Source organism: Macaca nemestrina, chromosome X, assembly GCF_043159975.1.
Source record: "Macaca nemestrina isolate mMacNem1 chromosome X, mMacNem.hap1, whole genome shotgun sequence".
Taxonomy (NCBI): Eukaryota; Metazoa; Chordata; class Mammalia; order Primates; family Cercopithecidae; genus Macaca; species Macaca nemestrina.
This window is the reverse complement of record NC_092145.1, coordinates 73448003-73473218: the sequence shown is the minus strand read 5'-3', so window position 1 is coordinate 73473218 and position 25216 is coordinate 73448003. Positions and strand designations below refer to the sequence as shown.

At 36.7% G+C, this 25216-nt stretch overlaps 1 long non-coding RNA gene across 2 annotated transcripts in view; it reads left to right on the top strand.

Annotated features, from left to right (window-relative positions):
* Nucleotides 1-19878: 19878 nt before the first annotated feature.
* Nucleotides 19879-25216, top strand: part of LOC105464513 (uncharacterized) — a 57377-nt gene continuing 52039 nt past the window's right edge. The window contains exon 1 of one of the 2 annotated variants that reach the window (XR_011618422.1): nt 19879-24622. This is a non-coding gene — a long non-coding RNA (uncharacterized lncRNA). The remainder of the gene's footprint in view (nt 24623-25216) is intronic. The other variant, XR_011618423.1, reaches the window with a different exon arrangement.

Genomic DNA, 25216 nt, shown 5'->3' with positions numbered 1-25216 from the left:
ATATGGTGAGAATATGTTTGGTTTAATAAGAAACTGCCAAACTGTCTTCCTGTTGCTCCACATTCTCATCTGCATATGGTGTTGTCAGCATTTTGGATTTTATAGGTGTGTCCAGGCATCTCATTAATCTTTCAATTTGAAATTCCCCAATGAAATACGATTTTGAGCATTTTTTATATTTGTATTTGCCATTTGTGTGTTTCTTCAGTGAAGTTTGTGTTTAAGTATTTTGTTCACTATATTTTTTTTAATTGTTGAGGTTTTTTAGAATAGACTTTATTTTTAGAGCAGTTTTAGTTTCACAGGAAAATTGAGAGGAAAGTACAGAGAGTTCTCAGGTGCCCACCAGCTTTCCAACATGCACAGCTTCCCCGACTAACAACATCCCCCACCAAAATGGTACATATGTTGCAATCAATGAACCTACACTGACATACCTTTATCACCCAAAGTCTGTAGTTTACATTAGGGTTCACTCTTGCATTGTATATCCTGTGGATCTTGACAAATGTTTAAAGCCACATATTTACCATTATATTATCATAAAAAAGAGTTTCACTGTAATAAAATTCCTCTGTTCTCTGCCTTTTCATCCCCTTCTCTGACTTAAGCCCTGACAACCACTGATCTTTTTATTTTCTTCATAATATTGTCTTTTGGACATATAGTTGTAATCATACAGTTTATCATTTTCATATTGGTTCCTTTCACTTAGCAATATGCATTTTGGTGATTCCACATCTTTTCATGGCTTGATAGCTTATTCCTTTTTAATGCTGAGTGATATCCCATTGTTTGGATGTAAACCAATTTATTTACTCATTTATCTACTGAAGGAAATCTTGGTTACTTTCGAGTTTTTGGTAATTGTGAATAAAGATGCTATAAACATTTGCCTGAAGGGTTTTGCGTGGGCATAAGTTTTTAATTCATGAGCACAACTGCTGGATCACATGGTAAGGCATGTTTAACATTGTAAGAAACTGCCAACAGTCTTCTAAAGTTTCTGTTCCATTTTACATTTCCACTAGCAATGAATGAGAGCTCCTATCGTTCTACATTCTTGCCAGCAATTAGTGTTGTCAGTGTTCTAGATTTTGGCCATTCTAATAGGTGTGTAGTGGTATCTCATTGTAGTTTTATTTCCAGTGTATACCTTTTGATTTTTTGTGTATACCTTCTTTATGTATCTTCTTTGGTGATGTGCCTGTTCAGGTCTTTCACTTATTTTTTAAATTGCTTGGTAATTTTCTTATTGTTGAGATTTTAGAGTTCTTTTAAGTTTCTTACCTGGGTATATTGCATAATGCTAAGGTTTGGAGTACAAATGATTCTGTCACCTAAGCACTGAGCATTGTACCCAATAAGTAGCTTTTCAATCCTTGACTCCTATGTCCCCAGTAGTCCCTAGTGTCAATTGTTGCCTTCTGCATGTCCATGAGTACCCGATGTTTAGCTCCCAATTAAAAGTAAGAACATACAGTATTTGGTTTTCTGTCTCTGCATTAATTCACTTAGGATAATGGTCTCTAGCTGCATTCATGTTGCTGCAAAGAATATAATCTCATTCTCTTTTATGGTTGCATAGTATTCCATGGTATATGCATGCCACATTTTCTTTTTTTGGTTTTGATTTCCAACATGTATTTTAAATTCAGGGGTACATGTGCAGGTTGTGCAGGTTTGTTACGTAGGTAAACATGTGTCATGGTGGTTTGCTGCACAGATCATCCCATCACCTATGTATTAAGCCCAGAATCCATCAGCTATTCTTCCTGATGCTTTCTCCTCTGCCACCCACCCTCTGACAGGCCTGGGTGTGTGTTGTTTCACACCCACCCTCATGCCTGCCACGTGTTCATGTGTTCTCATCCTTCAGTTCCCAACAGTTTTCACTTAAAAGTGAGAATATGCAGTGTTTGGTTTCTGTCCCTACATTAGTTTGCTGAGCATAATGGCTTCCAGCTTCATCCATGTCCCAATCTCATTCTTTTTCATGGCTGCACAGTATTCCTTGGTGTATATGTACCACAGTTTTTTATCCAGTTTATCACTGATGGGCACTTAGATTGATTCCATGTCCTTGCTATTGTGAATAATGCTGCAATAAACATAGGCATGGATGTATCTTTATAATAGAACTATTTATATTACTTTGGGTATATACCCAGTGATGGGATAGCTGGGTCAAATGGTGTTTCTGTCTCTAGCTCTTTGAGAAATTGCTACACTGACTTCCACAATGGCTGAAGTAATTTACACTCTCACAAACAGTGTAAAAGTTTCCTTTTTCTCCACAACTTTGCCAGCATTCGTTTTTTTTTGTTTTGTTTTGTTTTTGTTTTTAAACTTTTTAGTAATAGCCATTCTGTCTGGTGTGAGATGGTATCTTATTGTGGTTTTGATTTGCATTTCTCTAATGATCAGTGATATTGAGATTTTTTTTTTTTCATGTTTTTTGGCTGCAAAATGTCTTCTTTTGGGAACTGTCTGCTAATGTCCTTTGGCTGCTTTTTAATAAGATTGTTTGTTTATTTCTTGAAAATTGGTTTAAGTTTCCTGTAGACTGTAGATATTAGACTTTTGTCAGATGGGTAGATTGCAAACATTTTCTCCCATTCTGTAGGTTGTCTGTTTACTCTGATGATAGGTTTTTTTGTTTTTTTTTTTTTTTTTTTTTTTTTTTTTTTTTTTTTGCTATGCAAGGGCACTTTAATTTAATTAGATTTCACTTGTCAATTTTTGCTTTTGTTACAATTGTTTTTGGCATTTTCCTTTTGAAATCTGCCCTTGCCTATGTGCTGAATGGTATTGTCTAGATCTTCTTCTAGGGTTTTTATAGTTTTGGGTATTACATTTAAGAGCTTAATCCATCTTGAGTTAATTTTTGCATAAGGTATAAGAAAGGAGTTCAGTTTCAATTTTTTGCACATGGCTAACCAGTTTTTCCAGCACCATTTATTAAATAGGAAATCCACTTCCCATTTCTTGTTTTTGTCAGGTTTTTTGAAGATCAGATGGTCGTAGGTGTGTGGTCTTATTTCTGGGTTCTCTGTTCTGTTCCATTGGTCTGTTCCATGTGTCTGTTTTTGTACCAGTATAATGCTGTTTTAATTACTATAGCCTTGCAGCATAGTTTGAATTCAGATAGCCTGATGCCTCCCCAGCTTTGTTCTTTTTGCTTAATATTGTCTTGGTCATTCAGGCTTTTTGGCAGTTCCATATGAATGATTAAATAGTTTCTTCTAATTCTGTAAAGAATATCAATGGTGGTTTAATGGGAATAGCACTGAATCTGTAAATTTGGGCAGGATGGCAATTTTTGTCACATTGGTTCTTTCTATCCATGATCATGTAATGTTATTCCATTTCCTTTTATTATTTCCCATTTCTTTGAGCAGCACTTTGTAGTTCTTGAAGACATCCTTTACTTCCCTTGTTAGCTAACTTTCTAGATATTTTACTCTTTTGTAGCAATTGTGAATGGGAATTCATTCATGATTTGGATCTCTGCTTCTCTATTTTTGGTGTATAGCAATGCTTGTGATTTTTGCACATTGATTCTGTATCCTGAGATTTTGCTGAAGTTGCTTATCAGCTTAAGAAGCTTTGGGACTGAGACCTTGGAGTTTTCTAGATATAGGATCATATCATCTGCAAAGAAAGATAATTTGGCTACCTCTCTTTCTACTTGAATACACACTTATTTTTTTTCTCTTACTTGATTGACCTGACCAGAACTTCCAATCCTATGTTGGGTAGGAGTGGTGAGGGAGGGCATCCTTGTCTTGTGCCAGATTTCAAGGAGAATGCTTCCCACTTTTGCCCATTCAGTATGATATTGGCTATGGGTTGGTCATATATGATTTTTATTATTTTGAGGTATTTTCTTTCAATACTTATTTGAGAGTTTTTAACATGAAGAGATACAGAATTTTATTGAAGGACTTTTCTGCATCTATTGAGATAAACATGTGGTTTTTGTTTTTAGTTCTGCTTATGTAATGAATTACATTTATTGATTTGCATACGCATCCTGGAGATGAAGCCAACTTGATTGTGGTGGATAAGCTATTTGATGTGCTAATGGATTCAGTTTGACAGTATTTTGTTGAGGATTTTTGTGTGAAAGTTCATCAAGGATATTGACCTGAAGTTTTCTTTATTTTTTGTATCTCTGCCAGGTTTTTGTATTAGGACGATGCTGGCCTCATATAATCAGTTAGGGAGGAGTCCCTCCTTTTTAACTGTTTGGAAGAGTTTCAATAGAAATGGTACCAGCTCTTCTTTGCACCTCAGGTAGAACTCAATTGTCAATCTGTCTGGTTCTGGGCTTTCTTTTGCTTGGTAGACCATTTATTAGTTCATTTTCAGTACTTGTTATTTGTCTATTCAGGGATTCAATTTCTTCCTGGTTCAGACTTGGGAGAATGTATGAGTCCAGGAATTTATCCATTGCTTCTAGATTTTATCTTTTATGTGCATAGAGGTGTTTAAATTGTTCTCTGATTTTTTAAAAAATTATGTATGTGGGGTCAGTGGTAATGTTCTCCTTATCATTTCTGGTTTGTTTGATTTTCCTACATTTTTTCTTTATTAGTCTACTTAGTAAAATCAGCTCCTGGATTTGTTTTCTTCAAGGTTCTTTGTGTGTGTGTGTGTGTGTGTGTGTGTGTGTGTGTGTGTGTGTGTGTGTGTGTGTGTTTTGTCTTCTTTAGTTCAGCTCTGATCTTGGTTATTTCTTGTCTTCTGATAGCTTTGCTATTTGTTTGCTCTTAGTTCTCTAGTTTAGTTGTGATGTTAGGTTGCCAATTTGAGATCTTTCTAGCTTTCTGATGTGGGCATTTGGTGCTATAATTTTCCCTCTTAATATTACTTGAGTTGTGTCTCAGAGATTCCAGTATGTTGTATCTTTGTTCTTAATAGTTTAACAGAATTTCTTGATTTCTGCCTTAATTTCATTTTTCACTCAAGGGTCATTCAGGAGCAGGTTGTTCAGTTTCTATGTAGTTGTTTGTATTTCAGTGAATTTTAAAATTTTGAGTTGTAATTTGATTTCATTGTGTTCTGAAAGACTCTTTGTTATGATTTCAGTTCTTTTGCATTTGCTGAGGAGTGTTTTACTGCCGATTATGTGGTCAATTTTAGAGTAAGTGCCATGTGGCAATGATAAGAATGTATATTTTGTTGTGTCTGGGTGGAGAATTCTGTATATTTCTAACAAGTCCATTTGATCTGGAGCTGAGTTCAAGTCCTGAAGATCCTTGTCAATTTTCCATCTCCATGATCTGACTAATATTGTCAGTGGGGTGTTAAAGTGTCCCACTCTTATTGTGTGGGAGTCTACGTCTCTTTGAAGATCTCTAAGAACTTTCTTTATGAATCTGGGTGCTCCTGTGTTGAGTGCATATATATTTATGATAGTTAGTTCTTCTTGTTAAATTAAACCCTTCACCATTATGTAATGGCCTCTTTGTCTTTTTTTTTTAAATCTTTGTTGGTATAAAGACTGTTATGTCAGAAACTAGGATTGCAATTCAAGCTTTTTTCTGTTTTCCATTTGCTTGGTAAGCTTTCCACCATTGGTATTTATTTATTTATTTATTTATTTTTGAGACTATGTTTGTCTTGGCATATGAGATGGTTCTTTTGAAGACAGCGTACCAAAGGGTCTTGGTTCTTTATTCAGCTTGTCATCTGTGTCTTTTAATTGGGTCATTTAGCCTGTTTACATTTAAGGTTAATGTTGTTATGTGTGGATTTGATCCTGTCATCATGATGCTAGCTGGTTGTTTTGCAGACTTGTTTATGTTGTTGCTTCATGGTGTCACTGATCTGTTAACTTCAGTGTGTTTTTGTAGTGGCTCGTAATGCTTTTTCTTTCCGTATTTAGTACTTCTTTTAGGAACTATTGCAAGGCATCCCTGGTGGTTATGAATTTTCTCAGCATTTGCTTGTCTAAAAAGGATATTATTTCATCTTTGCTTATAAAGCTCAATTTGGCTGGATATGAAATTCTGCACTGGAAATTCTTTCCTCTAAGAATGTTGAATATTGGCCCCCAATCTCTTCTGGCTTGTAGGGTTGCCACTGAGAGGTCCACTGCTAGTCTGATGGGCTTCCCTTTGTAGGTGACTTGGCCTTCGTCTCTGGCTGCCCTTAACACTTTTTCTTTCATTTTGACCTTGGAGAATCTGTTGATTATGTGTCTTGGGGTTGATCTTCTCATGGAGTATCTTACTGGGGTTCTCTAGATTTCCTGAATTTGAATGTTGGCCTGTCTTGCCAGGTTGCTGGAGTTCTTCTGATGATATCCTGAAGTATGATTTCCAAATTGGTTCCATTCTCCCCGTCTTTTTCAGGTACCGCAATAAGTCATAGATTTGGTCTCTTTACATAATTTCATATTTCTCGGAGGTTTTGTTCATTCATTTTCATTCTTTTTTCTCTATTCTTGTCTGCCTGTTGTATTTCAGAAAGATAGTCTTCAACCTCTGAGATTAGTTTCTCTGCTTGGTCTATTCTGCTATTAATACTTGTGACTGCATTGTGAAGTTCTTGGAGTGTGTTTTTCAGTTCTAACATGTGAATTATGTTCCTTTCTAAACTAGCTATTTTGGCTGTCACCTCCTGTATTTTTTTCTAATGATTCTTAGCTTCTTTGCATTGGGTTATGATGTGCTCCTTTAGCTAAGTGAAGTTTGTTATTGCACCCCTTCCGAAGGCTACTTCTGGCAGTTAAACCATCTCAACCTCAGCTCAGTTCTGATCCCTTGCTGTAGAGTTGTTGCAGTCATTTGGAGGGAAACGGGGCACTCTGGCTTTCTGAGTTTTCAGCATTTTTGTGCTGATTATTTCTCATCTTTGTGGGCTTATCTACCTTCGATCTTCAAGGTTGCTGACCATTGTATGGGTTTTTTGAGGTTTTATTATTGTTGTTGTTTTCTGTTAGTTTGTTTTTCTTTTAACAGTCTGGCCACTCATTTATAGGGCTACTGTGGTTTGCCGTGGGTCTACTGTAGACCCTTGTTGCCTTGTTTTTCTCCATACCTGGATCTACCACCAGCGAAGGCTGCAAAATAGCAAAGCCCTGCCCCTTTTGCAGCCTGCCCCTTCCTCTGGAATCTCTGTCAGAGTGGGGTACTGATCTACAGTTGGCCTGAATGCACCTGTAGGAGGTGGTTGGAGACCACAATAAGGAGGTCTCCCCCAATGAGGAGGAAGGGGATCAGGGGCTCATTTAAAGGATCAGTCTTGGTGCTTTTTGATAGAGCAGCTGTGCTGTGTTGGGAATACTTTCATTTCCTAATCTCTTTGGGCTCTCTGAGGCCTGCCGGCTGGACCAGCTGAGAAGGCTGACCCGCCCCTCTGGCACCCTGTCCCAGGGAGTAATCAGAGCTTGGTCAGTCCCATAGAACATGAGTGGAGGTGACCAGAGGCCCCACTTTTAGGATCCACACTGACAGGAGGAGTAGACTTGGGTCCAGCTTAAAGGAGCAGTCTGACCACGCCTCTACAAAACATCTGTGTCATAGTAGGGAGCTGTCTCTGCCCCTGTCAACTTGGACTCTCTGAAGCCCACAGGTTGGAACTCCCAAGTATTCAACCAACCCAGGTGGCGGCCCTCCTCTCCCCTGGGCACTCCATCCCAGTGAGAGATCAGAGTTCTGTCCCTAATACATGCAGGCAAGCAGGGTTGGAGGGCGAGACTGGGAGGTTCCCTCCAGTGAGGAGGAATGGATCAAGGCCCCACTTAAAGAAGCAGCCTGGCCAAGATCTGGCAAAGCTGCTGTGCTGCACTTCCGGGGGGACCGTTCCTTGTTTAGACCGTTTGGACTCCCTAAAACTTGCAAGTTGGAACAGCTGAGTTGACCAAACAGCAAAGATGCTGCTGACTCCTCCCGCGGGGAACTCCGTCCAGTCTCAGGAAGGCTCTACCCTGTTGCCAGTGGCTGGCTGGAATTACAAGTTAATGGGTCTTATCTTGTGAGGTGCCATGGAAGTGGGACCTGCTTGGCTTCCCCTTCCTAGGGATATGTGAGAACCTCCTGCCTTGCCTGAATTGCAGACACATTTGTTGGGGATCCAAGAGCCAGAGTATGTAAAGCTTCCGGGTCTCTGTTCATGCCTAAGCAGCTGCTCTGTCAAGACTCCACACAGCTCTGTGTGTCAGACCGAAGGCTCTGGTGGCATGGGCTCACAAGGGATTTTTCTGATCCACGGGTTGCAAAGATCCATGGGAGAAGTGTGGTTTCCTGGGGTTGCACAATCACTCCCCACTTTCCTTGGCTGAGGATGGGAGTTCCCTTGGCTGCATGTCACTCCTGGGTGGGCCATCACCACACCCTGCTTTTCCTCATTCTCCGTGGGTCGAGTTGCTTCCCTAATGAGTACCAATGAGAGAACCTGTATGTTTCAGTTGAAGGTGCTGTATTCATTCTAGGGAAACAACTCACAGTGAATGAATACAGCACTTTCAACTGAAATATACACGTTCTCTCACTGGGACTGATTTTTCTTCTCTGTAAGTTCGGCAGACCACAGCTGCCAATTGTCGAGTTTTAAAAGTATTTTGCACATTTTGGATAAAAATCCTTTATCAAATATATCTTTTGCAAATATTTTCTCCCAGTCTGTACCTTATCATCTTCTCATTCTCTTGAGATTGTCTTTTGTAGAATAGATGTTTCTAATTTTAATTAGGTCCAGCTAATTAATTATCTTTTCCATGGATTGTGCATTTGAAACAATCTAAAATGCCATTGCAATGTCCAAGATCTCCTAGATTTTATCCTATGTTATTTTCCAGTAGTTTATAGTTTTGTGTTTTACATTTAGGTATATTATCCATTTTTGAGATGTTTTCTGAGGATATAAGATCTATGTCTAGATTTTTTTTTTTTTTGCATGTGATTGTCCAACTGTCCCAGCATCATTTATTGAAAAGATGATATTTTATCCATTGTGTTGCTTTTACTATTTTATAAAACATCAATTTACTAGGGTTACATTGGTATACTTCTGGGTTCTCTGTTCTGTTCCATTGATCTGCTTGTCTTATCTTTCATCAATACCACATTGTCTTGATTACCGTAGCTTTACAGTGATTCTTGAAGTCAGAATGTGTCAGTCCTACAACTTCATTCTTCAATATTGTATTGGCTCTTCTGTGTCTTTTGTTTCTTCATATACATTTACAGTTTGTTCATATTCACAAAATAGATTATTGGGATTTTAATTGAAATTTCATTGACTCTTTAGATCAAGTTTAGGAAAACTGACACCTTGAAAATATTGAGTTTTCCTTTCCATGAACCTGGAATATCTCTCCATTTATTTGATTCTTCCTTGGTTTCTTTCAACAGTTTTGTATTTTTCCCCATATAGATCTTGTAGTTAAAAAAAAAATTATATCTAAGTATTTCATTTGTTTTATATATATGTGTGTGTGTGTGTGTGTGTGTGTGTGTGTGTATACACTTTAAGTTCTGGGATCCATGTACAGAACCTGCAGGTTTGTTACATAGGTACACATTTGCCATGGTGGTTTGCTGCACCCATCAACCTGTCATTTACATTAGATATTTTTCCTAATGCTATCTCTCCCCTTGTCCCACAACCCCCGACAGGCCCTGGTGTGTGATGTTTCCCTCCCTGTTCCCATATGTTCTCATTTTTCAACATGCAGTGTTTGGTTTTCTGTCCCTGCATTAGTTTGCTGAGAATGATGATTTCTAGATTAATCCATGTCCCTGCAAAGGACATGAACTTATTCTTTTTTATGGCAGCGTAGTATTCCATGGTATATATGTGCCACATTTTCTTTATCCAGTCTATCATTGATGGGCATTAGGGTTGACTCCAATTCTTTGCTATTGTAAATAGTGCTGCAATAAATATATGTGTGAATGTGTCTTTATATTGGAATGATTTATAATCCTTTAGGTAGGTACCCGGTAATGCAACTACTGGGTCAAATGTTATTTCTTGTTCTAGATCCCTGAGGAATCACCACACTGTCTTCCACAATGGTTGAACTAATTTATGCTCCCACCAACACTGTTAAAGCATTCCTATTTCTCCACATCCTCTCCAGCATCTGTTGTTTCCTGTATTTTTAATGATCGCCATTCTAGCTGGCATGAGATAGTATCTCACTGTGGTTTTGATTTGCATTTCTCTAATCACCAGTGATGATGAACTTGTTTTCACATTTTGTTTGCTGCATAAATGTCTTCTTTTGAGAAGTGTCTGTTCATATCCTTTGCCCACTTTTTGATGGGGTTGTTTGTTTTGTTCTTGTAATTTGTTTAAGTTCCTTGTAGATTTTGTATATTAGCCCTTTGTCAGATGAATAGATTGCAAAAATTTTCTCCCATTCTGTAGGCTGCCTGTTCACTCTGATGATAGTTTCTTTTGCTTTGCAGAAGCTCTTTAGTTTAATTAGATACTATTTGCCAATTTTGGCTTTTGTAGCCATTGCTTTTGATGTTTTAGTCATGAAATCTTTGCCCATGCCTTTGTCTTGATAATATTGCCTAGGTTTTCTTCTAGGGCTTTTATGATTTTGGTCTTATATTTAAATCTTTAATCCGTCTTGAGTTAATTTTTGTATAAGGTGTAAGGAAGGGGTCCAGTTTCAGTTTTCTGCATATGGCTAGCCAGTTTTCCCAACACCATTTATTAAATAAAGAATCCTTTCCTCATTGCTTGTTTTTGTCAGGTTTGTCAAAGGTCAGATGGTTGTAGATGTGTGGTGTTATTTCTGAGGCCTCTGTTCTGTTCCATTGGTCTATATATCTGTTTTGGTATGAGTAACATGCTGTTTTGGTTACTGTAGCCTTGTAGTATAGTTTGAAGTCAGGTAACATGATGCCTCCAGCTTTGTTCTTTTTGCTTAGGATTGTCTTGGCTTTGTGGACTCTTTTTTGGTTCCTTATGAAATTTAAAGTAGTGTTTTCTAATTCTGTGAAGAAAGCCAATGTTAGCTTCATGGGAATAGCATTAAATCCATATATTACTTTGCCAACTATTGCCATTTTCACAATATTGATTCTTCCTATGCAGAAGCATGGAATGGTTTTCCATTTGTTTGTGTCTTCTCTCATTTCCTTGAGCAGTGGTTTGTAGTTCTCCTTGAATAGGTCCTTCACATCCCTTGTAAGTTGTATTCCTAGGTATTTTATTCTCTTTGTAATAATTGTGAATGGGAGTTCAGTCATGATTTGGCTCTCTGTTTGTGTTACTGGTGTGTGGGAATGCTTGTGATTTTTGCACTTTGATTTTGTACCCTGAGACTTTGCTGAAGTTGCTTATCAGCTTAAGGAGATTTTGGGCTGAGATTATGGGGTTTTCTAAATATACAGTCATGTCATCTGCAAGCAGAGACTATTTGACTTCCTCTCTTCCTATTTGAACACACTTTATTTTCTTCTCCTCCCTGATTGCCCTGGCCAGATCTTCCAATACTATGTTGAATAGGAGTGGTGAGAGAGGGCATCATTGTCTTGTGCTGGTTTTCAAAGGGAATGCTTCTACCTTTTGCCCATTCAGTGTGATATTGGCTGTGGGTTTGTCATAAATAGCTCTTATTGTTTTGAGATGTGCTCCATCAAGCCCTAGTTTATTGAGTGTTTTTAGCATGAAATGGTGTTGAATTTTATCGAAGGCCTTTTGTGCATCTACTGTGGTAATCCTGTGGTTTTTGTCATTGGTTCTGTTTATGTGATGGATTACGTTTATTGATTTGCATGTGTTGAACCAGCCTTGCATCCCAGGCATGAAGCCGACTTGACTGTGGTGGGTAAGCTTTTTAACGTGCCTCTGGATTTGGTTTGCCAGTATTTTATAGAGGATTTTCTCATCAATGTTCATCAGGGATATTAGCCTGAAATTTTCTGTTTTTGTTGTGTCTCTGCCAGGTTTTGGTATCAGGATAATGCTGGTCTCATAAAACAAGTTAGGGGGGAATCCTTCTTTTTCTATTGTTTGGAATCGTTTCAGAAGGAATGGTACCAGCTCCTCTTTGCACCTCTGGTTGAATTTGGCTGTGAATCCATTTGGTTCTGATCTTTTTTTGGTTGGTAGGCTATTAATTATTACCTCAATTTCAGAACTTGTTATTGGTCTATTTAGGGGTTTGACTCCTTCCTGGTTTAGTCTTGGGAGGGTGTATGTGTCCAGGAATTTATCCATTTCTTCTATATTTTCTAGTTTATTTGTGTAGAGGTGTTTATAGTATTCTCTGATGGTAGTTTGTATTTCTGTGGGATCAGTGGTGATATCCCCTTTATCATTTTTATTGTTTCTAATCGATTCTTCTCTCTTTTGTTCTTTAATAGTCTGGTTAGAGTTCTATATATTTTGTTAATCTAAGTATTTCATTTTTGGGTACTAGTATAAATGTTGTTATTTTAAAATTCAGATTCCACTTGTTCTTTCCTAGTATATAAGAAAGCATTTCTTTTTTGTAAATTTACCTTGTACTTTGTATCCTTGCTAAAGTCACTTTTTAGTTTTAAGAGCTTTTTTGTTGTTTTTGTAAGTTCTTTTATATTTTTTACAAAGACAGTTATGTCATCTAAGAACAAAGACTTCCGAATCTGTCCACTGTTTATTTCCTATTAAAAAATCTTGTTGTATTAGATTGTATTTCCAGTATAACGTTGAAAAGAAGTAGTGAGAGGGTACATCCTTGCTTTGTTCCTGATATTATTAGAAAAGTTTCTAGTTTGTTATCAATTAACTATGATGTTATTTGTAGGATATTTGTAGATATTCTTTATCGATTTGAAGCTCCCCTCTATTTCTAGTTTGCTACAGATTTTATTAAATAATGACTGGGTTTTGGATTTTGTGAAATCTTTTTTATACATTTATTGGTATAATCATGTGATTTTTTTTCTCTAATCTGTTGATGTGATAAATCACATTGTTTTTCAAATATTGAACTAGCCTTGCAAACCAGAAAAAAAAAATCTTAGTTGGTTGTGGTATATAAGTATTTTTATATGCTCTTAGCTTTTATTTGCTAATATTTTATTGAGAATTGGTATTAGGTATTTTGTGAGACATATTGGTCTGCAGTTTTTGTTTTGCTTTTGTTTTTGTAATGTCTTTGTCCAGTTTTAGTATTGGTAATCCTGGCCTCATTGAACAAGTTAAGAAAAATCCTCTCTCTTTCTATCTTCTGGAAGAAATTATAGAAAATTGATATAAGTTCTTCCTTAAATGTTTGGTGGAATTCTCCAGTGAACCCATCTGTGTCTGAAGTGTTGTATTTTATAAGGTTATTAACTATTGATTCAATTTCTTTAATAGTTTTAAACCTATTCATACAATCTATTCTTGTGTGAGTTTTGATGGATTGTGTCTCTTGAAAAATTTGTTCATTACATATAGCTTATCAGTTTTGTAGAAATGGAGTTTCTAATATTTCATTATTATCTTTTTAATGTCCATGTGATCCACAGTGATGACCTCTCTTGCATTTATCATATGAGTTTTTTGTGTCTTCTCTCTTCCTTAGGTCAGCTATAGGCTTTCGATTTTATGGATCTTTTGAAAGACTCAGCTTTTGATTTTTTCGATTTCACTATTGATTTTCTGTTTTTAATTTCATTGATTTCTACTCTTTTATGTTTTTTATATTGCTTACATTGGATTTAATTTGCTTTTTTTTTTAGTTTCCTACAGTGGAAACTTAGAAGATTGATTTTAGATATTTCTGTTTTTTCTGATACATACATTTAATGTAATAAATTTCCCTTGTAGTGCTGCTTTCATTACATCTCACAAATTTTGATAAGTTCTATTTTTGTATCCATTTAATAGAAAATATTTTTGAATGTCTCTTGAGATTTCTTCTTTGATCCATGTGCTATTTAAATTCTGTTGTTTAGGTAGGCATTGTGGTGCATGCCTGTAATCGCAGCTGCTACTGGAGAGGTTGAGGCACGATGACCATATAAGCCCAGGAGGTCAAGGCTGAAGTGAGCTATGATTGTGCCAGTGCTCTCCAGCTTGGTGACAGAGCAAGACCTCATCTCTCTAAAAACATTGTGTGTTTTTAATCTCTAAGTATTTTGGGAGTATGGGTTTATAAACATTGTATTATGATTTAAGAGATGAATTTTATCTATTTTAATAATATAGCTCTTGTCACACTTATCTCTGATTCAATCCTGATCTCTTTTTGGGAAACATTTGAGTACATTTTGACTTCTGTTTGGCCCACCTCTATGCATGTGTAGAAGTACGCTCATATGCCTGAAGAAACAGCATATATAAGGAGAGCCTAGGCCTTCTGTTGAGCCAGGAGGGGTGTATGATGGCATGAATTTGCAAATACAGTTATGGGCTTGCAATAAATATCACATCATTTAGTTTAAAAAATCAAATTAAAGTTGATTCTGAGGCTCCTTCCTAACCAAACAATTTTAGTCATTGGGTGTTGCATTTGTGTGTGTGCGTGTGTGTGTGTGTGTGTGAGAGAGAGAGAGAGAGAGAGCGCGAGAGAGAGCAAGAGTATACAAGGACCTTTTCCCTCCTATAGAATCTCACAAATATCATAGGTTGTATATGATTCCTAGAAATCTTGTCCTTTGTTCATCATAAATGCTATTGACGTGTTCATTGTCTGAATCTATATGGTACCTTGAAGACCTGCTGTATTTCCATCCAAATTTAGCATGAGTATTTGCCAAGTTTGGAAGCTGTTGTGGCTAAGATTCAGCTTCCCTAGGTGTTTTCACTAGATTATATCCTTACTCCTACCAGATCATGCCATTTTTCCAAGGCACTTAGAGAAAACAGGGCCTCTGCTACTTGTGAAACTCCAATTGGTAATCTCCTTTCTGGTTTTGGGAAATTCCATTCTCATTCATCACCCTTGCTTCTCTCTCCTCAAAATCATACATCCTATTATTTGTTTCCAAGCCAAATCACCTCAGGTTTCTGGAAAAAATAAACTAAGAAGGTTTAATTGTCTGAAAACAGCTTCTTCTTTTAGTACTGAATTTCATCCCTCCCCTGAGACAAGAAGGAACAAGGAAAGGAAAAAATACAGTCAGAACAAAACACATATGTTTTATTCTGGATTGCCTTGAAAGCTAAGCCTTATGCAAAAGCTTTGCATGCAGATAGTTTGTTTGCAAAGTTATCTCAGATAGTGGTAGCGTAGAACCAGCGAGATTGAAACATGACAGGAGACGAATTCATTATCATTATGCAGGATCATGTTTGCTGCTGCTGCCGTGGATAATTGATGTTCAATCTGGATGAAACTTTGAGAGGAGACATATAAAATGCACCTCAGAATGGTTTGCCTAAAGGATATTGTCTGGCCATTGACCTCTCATCTGTATTTAGTTGAGGATTGGGCTATTGGGTGTTAAACTTTAGTAATTTTCCGATTGAGCATGTGTGAATACAGAGTGAGATTCCATAGTCATTCCATGATGTGGTGTCAGAGAAGCCCTGAAACAGAAACTGAGCAATAGGTAGGACAGCTGGATATGAGGTGCTGTCAGCATGAAGTGAGATTGAAACTCACACAGTGCTATTAGGCACTGTATGGCTCGAATCAGATGTGAGGGCAAGACAGTGTGAGGTAGTGCTCAAGATGACTTTTATAGAGTCCGCCCTTTGCACCACTCACAATCTCTTATTTCCTCCGTTATATTTTTAATGAAGTAGTTAACTGTCGTCTCTACCAAATACAATACATGAAGGCAATTAATGGAACATGCTATTGTCCCTGCTGTTGCAACTGGTCTAAAGTCTATGTTGATATTCATTGTCTCACTCTTCTATCTTCAGTTTATTTTTCCCTCACTCTCAGCCATCACGTTAGCTATTACAGGTTGCTTGTCTGGTGGGATGACCAAAAATTTCAGCCTCAAGGGCTTTGGGCCCTTGGTTAACTTGCTTTTGCTAGGCTGTGATATCTATATCTGTATTTGTTCATTTATCATTATCATGAGGCATGCATGCACAAAGAAATACCCCAGTCTCCTCGGGTTTTAAAAATTTCTCTCTACCTCAATCATGTAACAGTAAACCTAGCTCCACAAGGTAATTGGGGTCAGTTTTCCCCAGTAATATTAACTTTTTTCCTGCTTTCTGGTGCCTTTCATAAAAAATTTTCAGATTTCAGATTATACGATACATGGTAGAACTAGTTGATTTCAGATTATACGATACATGGTAGAACTAGTAACCCTGGGTGTAAGAGGGCTAATTTAATTCACCTGCAACAAAGTGGCTGGATGGCACTATACATATCAAGGGCTCAGTGTCATCCTCTGCTGCTAGCAGATTGGGCATGCAGCATAGAGGTAGCTATCAACCTTTGTGAGGGGAAACTCATGCCTAGCTTTTATTTCTGCCACCATAGCCACTTTGATCAATGTACCATTCAAAAAGTCCTGGGGTAGCTTAGATGAGAGGCTGGCTGATACCCGTAGGGTAAATTATCCTGTTCTCTTAGATGTTGAGGAGCTCCTCAACATTAATGTGTGTCACAAAATTCTTCATCCTTAACCCATTCCATAGGTCATCCCTGCACCTCTACTCTAGATCCCCTTGTCTCCAATTACAGTCTTGCTATTTCTCGATTTCAGATCAGCCAGTGAATACATTTAGCACCGCCCAGACATCTGTGGCTATCCATACTTTTGGCCATTTCTTGTTCTCGGCTGTATCAGTTAGCTGTTCCTACAAAATAAATCACCTCAAAACTCAGTTGCTTAAAACAATGAATGTGTATTTTCATTAATAACCCAAAAAAGTGTCAGCTAGATAGTTCTGTTTTCCTGGATCAGGGTTGGTTTATTTCAATCAAGTTTGTTCAGGCACCTGCAGTCAACTGGTGGATCAGCTGGGAGATGGCTTGTCTAGGAGGGTCTTACTTATGTGTCTGGTAGTTTGTTGCCTGTTGCCTAGGGCAATTGGGGCCACATAGCAATTATCATCCAGAAGACTACCTCAGACTTCTTCATATGGTGATATCAGGGTTCTGAAAGACAGAAGAGAAGCTTATTGAGTACCAGGCCCAGAATTGGTACTCACGCTGTGTTTAATGAGTCAAACAAATCACCACACCCACTGATTGTCAAGGAGTGGGAAAATGACACATCTTTTAATGGGAGGAGTTGAAAAGTCAGAAAGAGCAGGGTAAAGAATTTCAGTTATTATTGCAATTAACTAACTATACACTAAGTTTATAACCAGGTATACTAGTTAAAACTTAACATCCCTACTTTTGTCCTTTAGAGACATCCATGTATAAGTCACATAGAGGCAGTAGCAGGCTACTTTTCGTTTACAATACATGTTGAGTATTGAGCTTACCAAACTATGAACCAGGCCCTGGAATAGTTCCCCTATTTTCTGACAGCTGCTCATAGAGAACCCCATATGAGGAAGATGCTTCAGAGCAATAGAGAAAGGTGACATACAGTTTGGGCTATCTGCTTGCACAACTTACTTGAGACCTTGAAAACAACAGTCTACTTTATAATGGATTGCTGTTGACTTGGTAGATCTGATAATAACCAGCTCATGATCTAGTAACATAGTCACTGGATGTCCCTTAGTTATGTGCTCAGTTTCTATTAGGGTCTGCTAACACACGTAAGTCTGCTTTTCTAACAAGCAGTGCTCTGCTGCAGAAAGCAAGACCTTGTTTTCTGAGATCTGTGCTGTGACTGTTTAATTGAGGTTACTAGAGAATCCACATATCATTCTCATCCACTACAGATGCCTCTAAAACCATCAAATCTACTAGGTCATATAGACTGAGCAACAGGACAGCTTTCACCTGATTCTTTTAAAGAGCCTTTTGTGATGTAAGGGATACAATTAAGGCCCAATATTATATAATTCTTTGATATCTGAAACCAGAACAACATCAAAAGGCCTAACTGCAAAATTTTCATCCCTATTCTGTCACTGCAGATAATGTCTCCTAGAGAGACCACCCTCCTTAACAAAGGGACTAGGCACAGTTCTTGCTTATCCCAGAGTAACAGGTATCAGTTCTCTGTCAAATTATTCAGACAAATCAATCCCAACCTCTCATGGAAACAGGAGCCACCTCACCTTCTTTACACTACAAAGCCTGACTTCCACAGCCCTTCTTGTTCACTCTGCTCCCAAGTGCAATCCCAACATTGCCCTGAGTCATGTGTAGTGTTCTTTTCCTTTGGGCTATGAGTACATGTGACTAATAAATTTCTATTGATCTCATCTGTGTAGTGTTGTGTATCTGGTCATTCCCCAAACCCTAGGGTCTTCCTTAAAAAACAGGCTAATAGGAGGTAATTAGAACACCCTCTCTTACTGCTCAGAACCCCAATCAAAACAGTGCCTTTTGAAACTTTTGATAAATGAGAAGAACAGTTTTTCCAACTGTGCCATGTTATAAACTACAGCATTCAATGAAGAATACCAGTTTCTGTATTGATTTCTTACTGGATCTTTGACAAAGCAAACAAAAACATGAAATGGGGAAAGGGTGCCCTATTCAACAAATGGTGCTGGGATAATTGGCAAGCCACACATAGAAGAATGAAACTGGATTCTCATCTCTCACATCACAAAAAAATCAACTCAAGATGGATCAAAGACAAATCTAAGACCTGAAACCATAAAGATTCTAGAAGATAACATCAGAAAAACCCTTCTAGACATTGGCTTAGGCAAAGACTACATGACCAAGAACCCAAAAGTGAATGCAGCAAAAAGAAGATAAATAGATAGGACTTAATTAAACTAAAAAGCTTCTGCACCACAAACGAAATAATCAGGAAAGTTGACAGACTACTCACATAGTGGGAGAAAATCGTTATAATCTATACATTCAACAAACGACTAATATCCAGAATCTACAAAGAACTCAAATCAGCAAGATATTAAAAAACAAACAATCCCATCAGAGCTTTTAAAATGGTATATTTTAAGCACCTTCTTTCTTTTGAGCACCCTGGGCTTTCAAACAACTTGACAATATGGCGTTTGTTGCCATGTCTGTGTTGAATCCTGAAAGAATAAAACATAGGGAAAACAATATTGTCAAATCTACTTGCTTCCTCTGAAAATCTCAAGAACCTTAAGTTTCCTGTAAGTGTAGCATCTTTTATTTTGGATTATGATTATGAGTATCCTTTGGAGCTATAATCTGATAACCTTGTTTCTTTTGACTACAGAAGGTAGCAAAAAAATATCTCCCCTCATTTTCAGACTAGATTGGGTGCATTCAGAGTGGTATGACTGTAGATTTCCCCTCATTTTCTATGGATGTAAGTTAAAAGATTCATTAAATGGCTTAGTTTTTATTCAGACCATCTTTACCTTAAGCTTTAGGTGTATTTCAGTTATTTAAAAGTTGTGTTACTATCCTTTCTAAAAACACACATCTATATAAATTTTATATTTATGTGTTAAAATCTGTCTTACATAATGTATAATTATTTTGAACGTAGTTGAAGAAAAAGAACACAAACATCATTTTAAATATCTTAAAAAAACCCTTTCTAAGACATTTTATTAATTGGAGAATTAATTAGATTGAAAACACTAGATAAAAAACTGAGCATTGCCGGGCGCGGTGGCTCACGCCTGTAATCCCAGCACTTTGGGAGGCCGAGGCGGGCGGATCACAAGGTCAGGAGATCGAGACCACGGTGAAACCCCGTCTCTACTAAAAATACAAAAAAATTAGCCGGGCGCGGTTGTGGGCGCCTGTAGTCCCAGCTACTCGGGAGGCTGAGGCAGGAGAATGGCGTGAACCCGGGAGGCGGAGCTTGCAGTGAGCCGAGATCGCGCCACTGCACTCCAGCCTGGGCGACAGAGCGAGACTCCGTCTCAAAAAAAAAAAAAAAACAAACAAAAAAACCTGAGCATTAACATCTGGGTCACCTAAATGACCAAAACAGATAGAATCTAATGAAGATATTTGAACATATAATTGAAGTGGATAAAATAATTTAGCCAACAGTCAATTCATAGACTCAGGAAATTAAATAAATTTGTAAAATTAAAATTTTATCAATTTGCGATGGAAATAGAAAACCTCTTCCAAAACTTTTTGAACTTTAGTTATTTTATGTTAAATGTCGATAATAATACCTGTTTCAAAGTACGATTGTGAGTAATATCATGAAATAATGTATTAATTGAATCCAATTTAAATATGAAAAGTAATTTGTAGTCACTGTAGTTATGTATTGATTGAATCACTGTGTTAAGCATGACACAAAAGTATATTGTAGCTGTGTTACTTCGGGAAAAATTTATCTTCCATTTTGTTCTGTTGTCCAATAACTTGAAAGATGAGGGAGGAAACATTTGTATTCATTCAAACATTGATCACTTTTTTAGAAATGATCTGTGTATGCATCATTTTCTGCTTGAAGGAATATTGGTTGTCAGAATGGTCAGTGTCATCATTGATTTTGTGGTGTCTGTGGAGGCAGGGAATGTAAGGAAGCAATGTTACTGTGTGAAAAATAATTAAAACTTTATTAGGAGAACTGTGAGATTGAGCAGTGTTTTCAGCCTAAAACCATAAAGCATTCAGCCTTAGTGATGGCTGCTTTTAACAGTGGTATATTGCATTCACAATAAAACTCATTTTGTTCCTTTTCAATAATGCATTGTTTCTGAAGTCAGTAACTGCACTTTTACAGATATTTCAAAAATAAACTTTATTATATCAAATTGCCTTCTACTTCAGACATTTTTTGGTTTAAAAAATCCACCCATCAGCATCATTAAATGCTAAGTATAAAATTTATGTATAAAACACTGAACACATCTTTATTATAATAAAAATTACATCATATCTTCTCATTATAAGTTAATAGCTCTATGCGTTTTTTGAGATTAATATCCAAAGCTGGACTTTTATTTAAAAACTTGAAAATGTGTTTTTCATTATTATTATTACATTTTATCTTTTTTGAAGCTTGGCAAATATGAATTTGCTTACCCACATTTCAAATTGATCTGTATTTCATTCAGAAAGAGCACACATGAACATAAACATTGGAACAACAGACACTGTGGACTATTAGAACGGGGAGGGAGGAAGCAGAGTGTGGTTTGAAAAACTACCTATTGGGTACTATGCTCACTACCTGGGTGCATAAACCCATGTAAGAAACCTGCATATGAACCCCTTGTATTTAAAACAAAAGTTGAAAAATTTTCAAAAGAGAACACTGATATTTTGCTATTGTTGCCTACCAGAATAGATGGGAGAACGATATTTGTTAATTAATTTTGGCTGGTATAACACTATATGTCTGTGGAGCATAGAGCTCTTTCATTTTTGGAATGGGTTTATCTTCTATCCCATTGACACACAGATGGCTTTATCTGGCAACTGTGACCTCTGTTATATGTAGCTTCCAGGTAAGTACCTTCCATTTACTTTCTTGCCTAGTTACACACTTTAAATACTAAACTTAAATTTCAAGTGAATTCCTACTTAAAATAAATAAAATCATAAATTACAGCTATAGTCCATATTTTGTTTTCATAGTAGATACTACCAGTTTGAAAATATTTCTTAAAATATCAAACTGAATTATAGAATATCATAAAATATTATTTTCTTTGTACTTATGAAATTTATTGAAAGGTAGTTGAAGGGATGCTTGTACTATTTAGTCACTAATGTAAGAGCAAACAATTAAATAGTGAATCACAAAGCTGCTCCTGCTCATCAACTCCACTTTTTAAGTCAGTTTTTCCAAGACCAGAATAAAATATTTTCTGCTGGATGGGTTTTTAGCAAAGCTTCTCTGACCCATTCTGCTTGCTCAATTATGGAACTGTAATGCCAGGATGTCCTCAGGAAAGAACAGCTGCTTTTTGCTGGGAATCATGTGAGAAGCAAGATCTGTAGCAAAACTGGCACACAGTGGGGGCTCTATTGTCACTTTTTGAATGAAAGTACAAATAACTGCTGGAATGACTAGGAGAATTTTAGATAAGACATCATGAGGCCACTTCTACAAAAGAAAGTACTTGTATTAAGAGTGCATTTATGACTCACACACAGCCTGCCCTATAGATAAGTGAATCCCTGAAGTGAGTAGATAACTTTGTTAAGTATCTTATACTTAAAATACTAAAGTGAACTTCCCGAAGATGTGCACTGAGTCAATGACAGACACGACCTTTTATCTTAAAATTTAATTGCTAATCAACTATTTTATTCATACGGCAATCAGTACTTGAAACTTTAATTAAAACTCAAAGTTTGGTCTTAAGAATTTTGAGAAATCTTATTGAATTCATCAAGAAACAAACATAAAACATTAACATGGCACAAAAAGGCTAATTCGATGAAGAGAGAAAGGACTTAGAAATAAGATAAGACTTTTTTTTTTTTTAATCTTATTTGGGTATTAGGTTTTCTTTCATGCATGGACTATGGAGTTCATGCATTGCTATGACTTCTGCTACAAACGGACTATAATAGTCTAATACAAAATGCATGATAGGGTGAGTTGCTTCATAGTGATCCAGGCCGATGATATTCAGATTGTGGTCCATGGACATGAGCTGTTTCATGAACCTGTGCTGGTCCATGAACTGTTGACTAGTATAGAAATTGAAAACTTTTATAGTGTTTAATAATGTCAAATGTAATACATAGGAGCTTGTATTTTATAGATTTTATTTTTTCTAGTAATTTATTCTTATTATACTTAACAAAAACTGGTCTTTCATAACTGAGACTCTGAGACGTGTTGATCTATGCCAAAGTGAACCTTAGAAAGTGGCTCGCTGGGTGAGAGATGGTAGATTATACTGCAGATTTTAAGACATTGTGTTTTGTGAGTGTGGATCTTGGCTCTGATTGTTGCTAGGTGCATAATCTTACGCAAGTTACATAATCTCTCTTTCTGGTCTATAAAATGGGCATGATAAATAATGCTTAACTGTTGCAATTGTCGTGAGGATTAAACAAATTAATGTATGTAAAGTGATAGGAATAGTTCCTGCTATAAATGATGTTCTCAATGAATACTAGCTATTATTTTTAGGGGGGGAACATCTATATGAGAAACTATAATACAGGGTAGATGTGACAAGAATCATGCTATAGTTGCAAATAAATTTCTATGAGTGATGCAGGCTTCACAAAAAAGGAAACATTGGAGTTGATCTTTGAAGAATGAATATGATTTGAGTAAATGGAGAATGGTTGGAGGAAGCTACTTTGAGTAGTAATACTTAATATTGTACAAATAATTTATTTGCTTATAATTTTCTAGAGGAGCTGAATAGATAATGAGTAATTTTCTGAAAAAAATATTTCCTATATAAATGGCACTCAGAAATATTTGCAATTTTATAATTCTCATTTTTCTTGATGTAGGTGGTTGGCTCTTTACTTTTTCTAGAGATTTATTGCTGAAAAGCCACAGAGAAGAAGTTTGATTAATTTTTTTTATTGTTTTGACCTTCTTGGATTGCTAGGTGGGGATTACAAAAGTCTTCAGCAGTGAACCTATTAGACTAACCACATTTATCCTTAAGATTAAGGAACCGATTATTCAAGTGTAATCAAAAGGCAAAACTTTAATTGGCATCTTGCATTTCCAAATTGACCTTGGATTTTTGTGATATAAAAAGACAAAATGATACAGCTGGGGAAGATGCAGTTGGTCAATGACTTAAAAACATATGATTTTGAAATTTTGCTCCATGTTAGTCTTTTATTCAATAAAATGAAAGGAAAAACTTATACATCTAGAACTGCAGGATTTCCAGCTCCCAGGATGTATCGCTCAGCCTAGTACTACTTACTAGCTATGTTTTGGGTTAAATAGGTTTTCTGTGATGGTCCAGGAATGCAACCACCGTTCATAACATTATGATCTCTAAATTCTAAATAGCAGTCTTTTGGAATTCCTCTAAGTAATAAAGGTATAATGTGTAGACTTCTCATATCTAATTCCTTAGAAATGTGAAGTACAACTGAGGACCAGATATGGTTCTGTGTTACAAATAATCATTCCTTAGTAGTTGTGTTTGTATTTTATTGATTTTTATTTTTATGTATGTATGTATGTGTGTATGTATTGTAATCAAGCAACAACTGGATAAAGTGGATGAGGTCTGGAAATGTTGGAGTAAGAAGGTTACAGAATATATTTCAATAAATGAAATAAGCATTGCAGAACAAATATGTTAATGTTTTTGTGTTAGAGAAAATAGTTCATTATTCATTACAATTAAATTATTTGAAGTGTGATTAAGCTTAGGGTTTTTTCCTAAGTTTTTAATTTTAATTATTATGATGCATAATGGTTGTACATATGTATAGGGTACATGTGACACTTTGATACAAGCATACAATGTGTAATGGTAAAATCAGGGTAATTGAGGTATCTATCACCGCAGTCATTTATGATTTCTTTGTGTTAGGAAAGTTTCAATTTTACTCTTCTGGATTTATTTATTTATTTATTTATTTAGAGATGGAGTCTCGCTCTGTCGCCCAGACTGGAGTGCAGTGGCATGATCTCGGCTCACTGCAACCTCCGCCTCCCGGGTTCACGCCATTCTCCTGCTTCAGCCTCCCGAGCAGCTGGGACTACAGGTGCCTGCCACCACGCCTGGCTAATTTTTTTTTTAATTAATTAATTAATTTATTTATTTATTATTATTATACTTTAAGTTGTAGGGTACATGTGCATAACGTGCAGGTTTGTTACATATGTATACTTGTGCCATGTTGGTGTGCTGCACCCATCAACTCGTCATTTACATCAGGTATAACCATAATTTTTTGTATTTTTAGTTGAGATGGGGTTTCACCATGTTAGCCAGGATGGTCTCAATCTCCTGACCTCGTTATCCGCCCGCCTCGGCCTCCCAAAGTGCTGGGATTACAGGCATGAGTCACCGCGCCCGGCCTCTTCTGGTTATTTCAAAATATACAATAAATTATTGTTAACTATAGTCACCCTCTAGAGTTTGTTTGTTTGTTTGTTTGTTTCTGACTGAGGTAGAGCTGAGGGAAGGTAGTATTAGGGTAGTGGTTAAAACCATCGGATTTAAAATTAAACGGATCTGGCTTTAAGTCCCAGCTCTACTACTTACTAGCAGTGTGGCCTTGTGAATATCAAATGAGATATAAAGGGCTTAGCACAGTACCTGGCCCATTATGAGAGCTCAATAGTCTATTGTTATT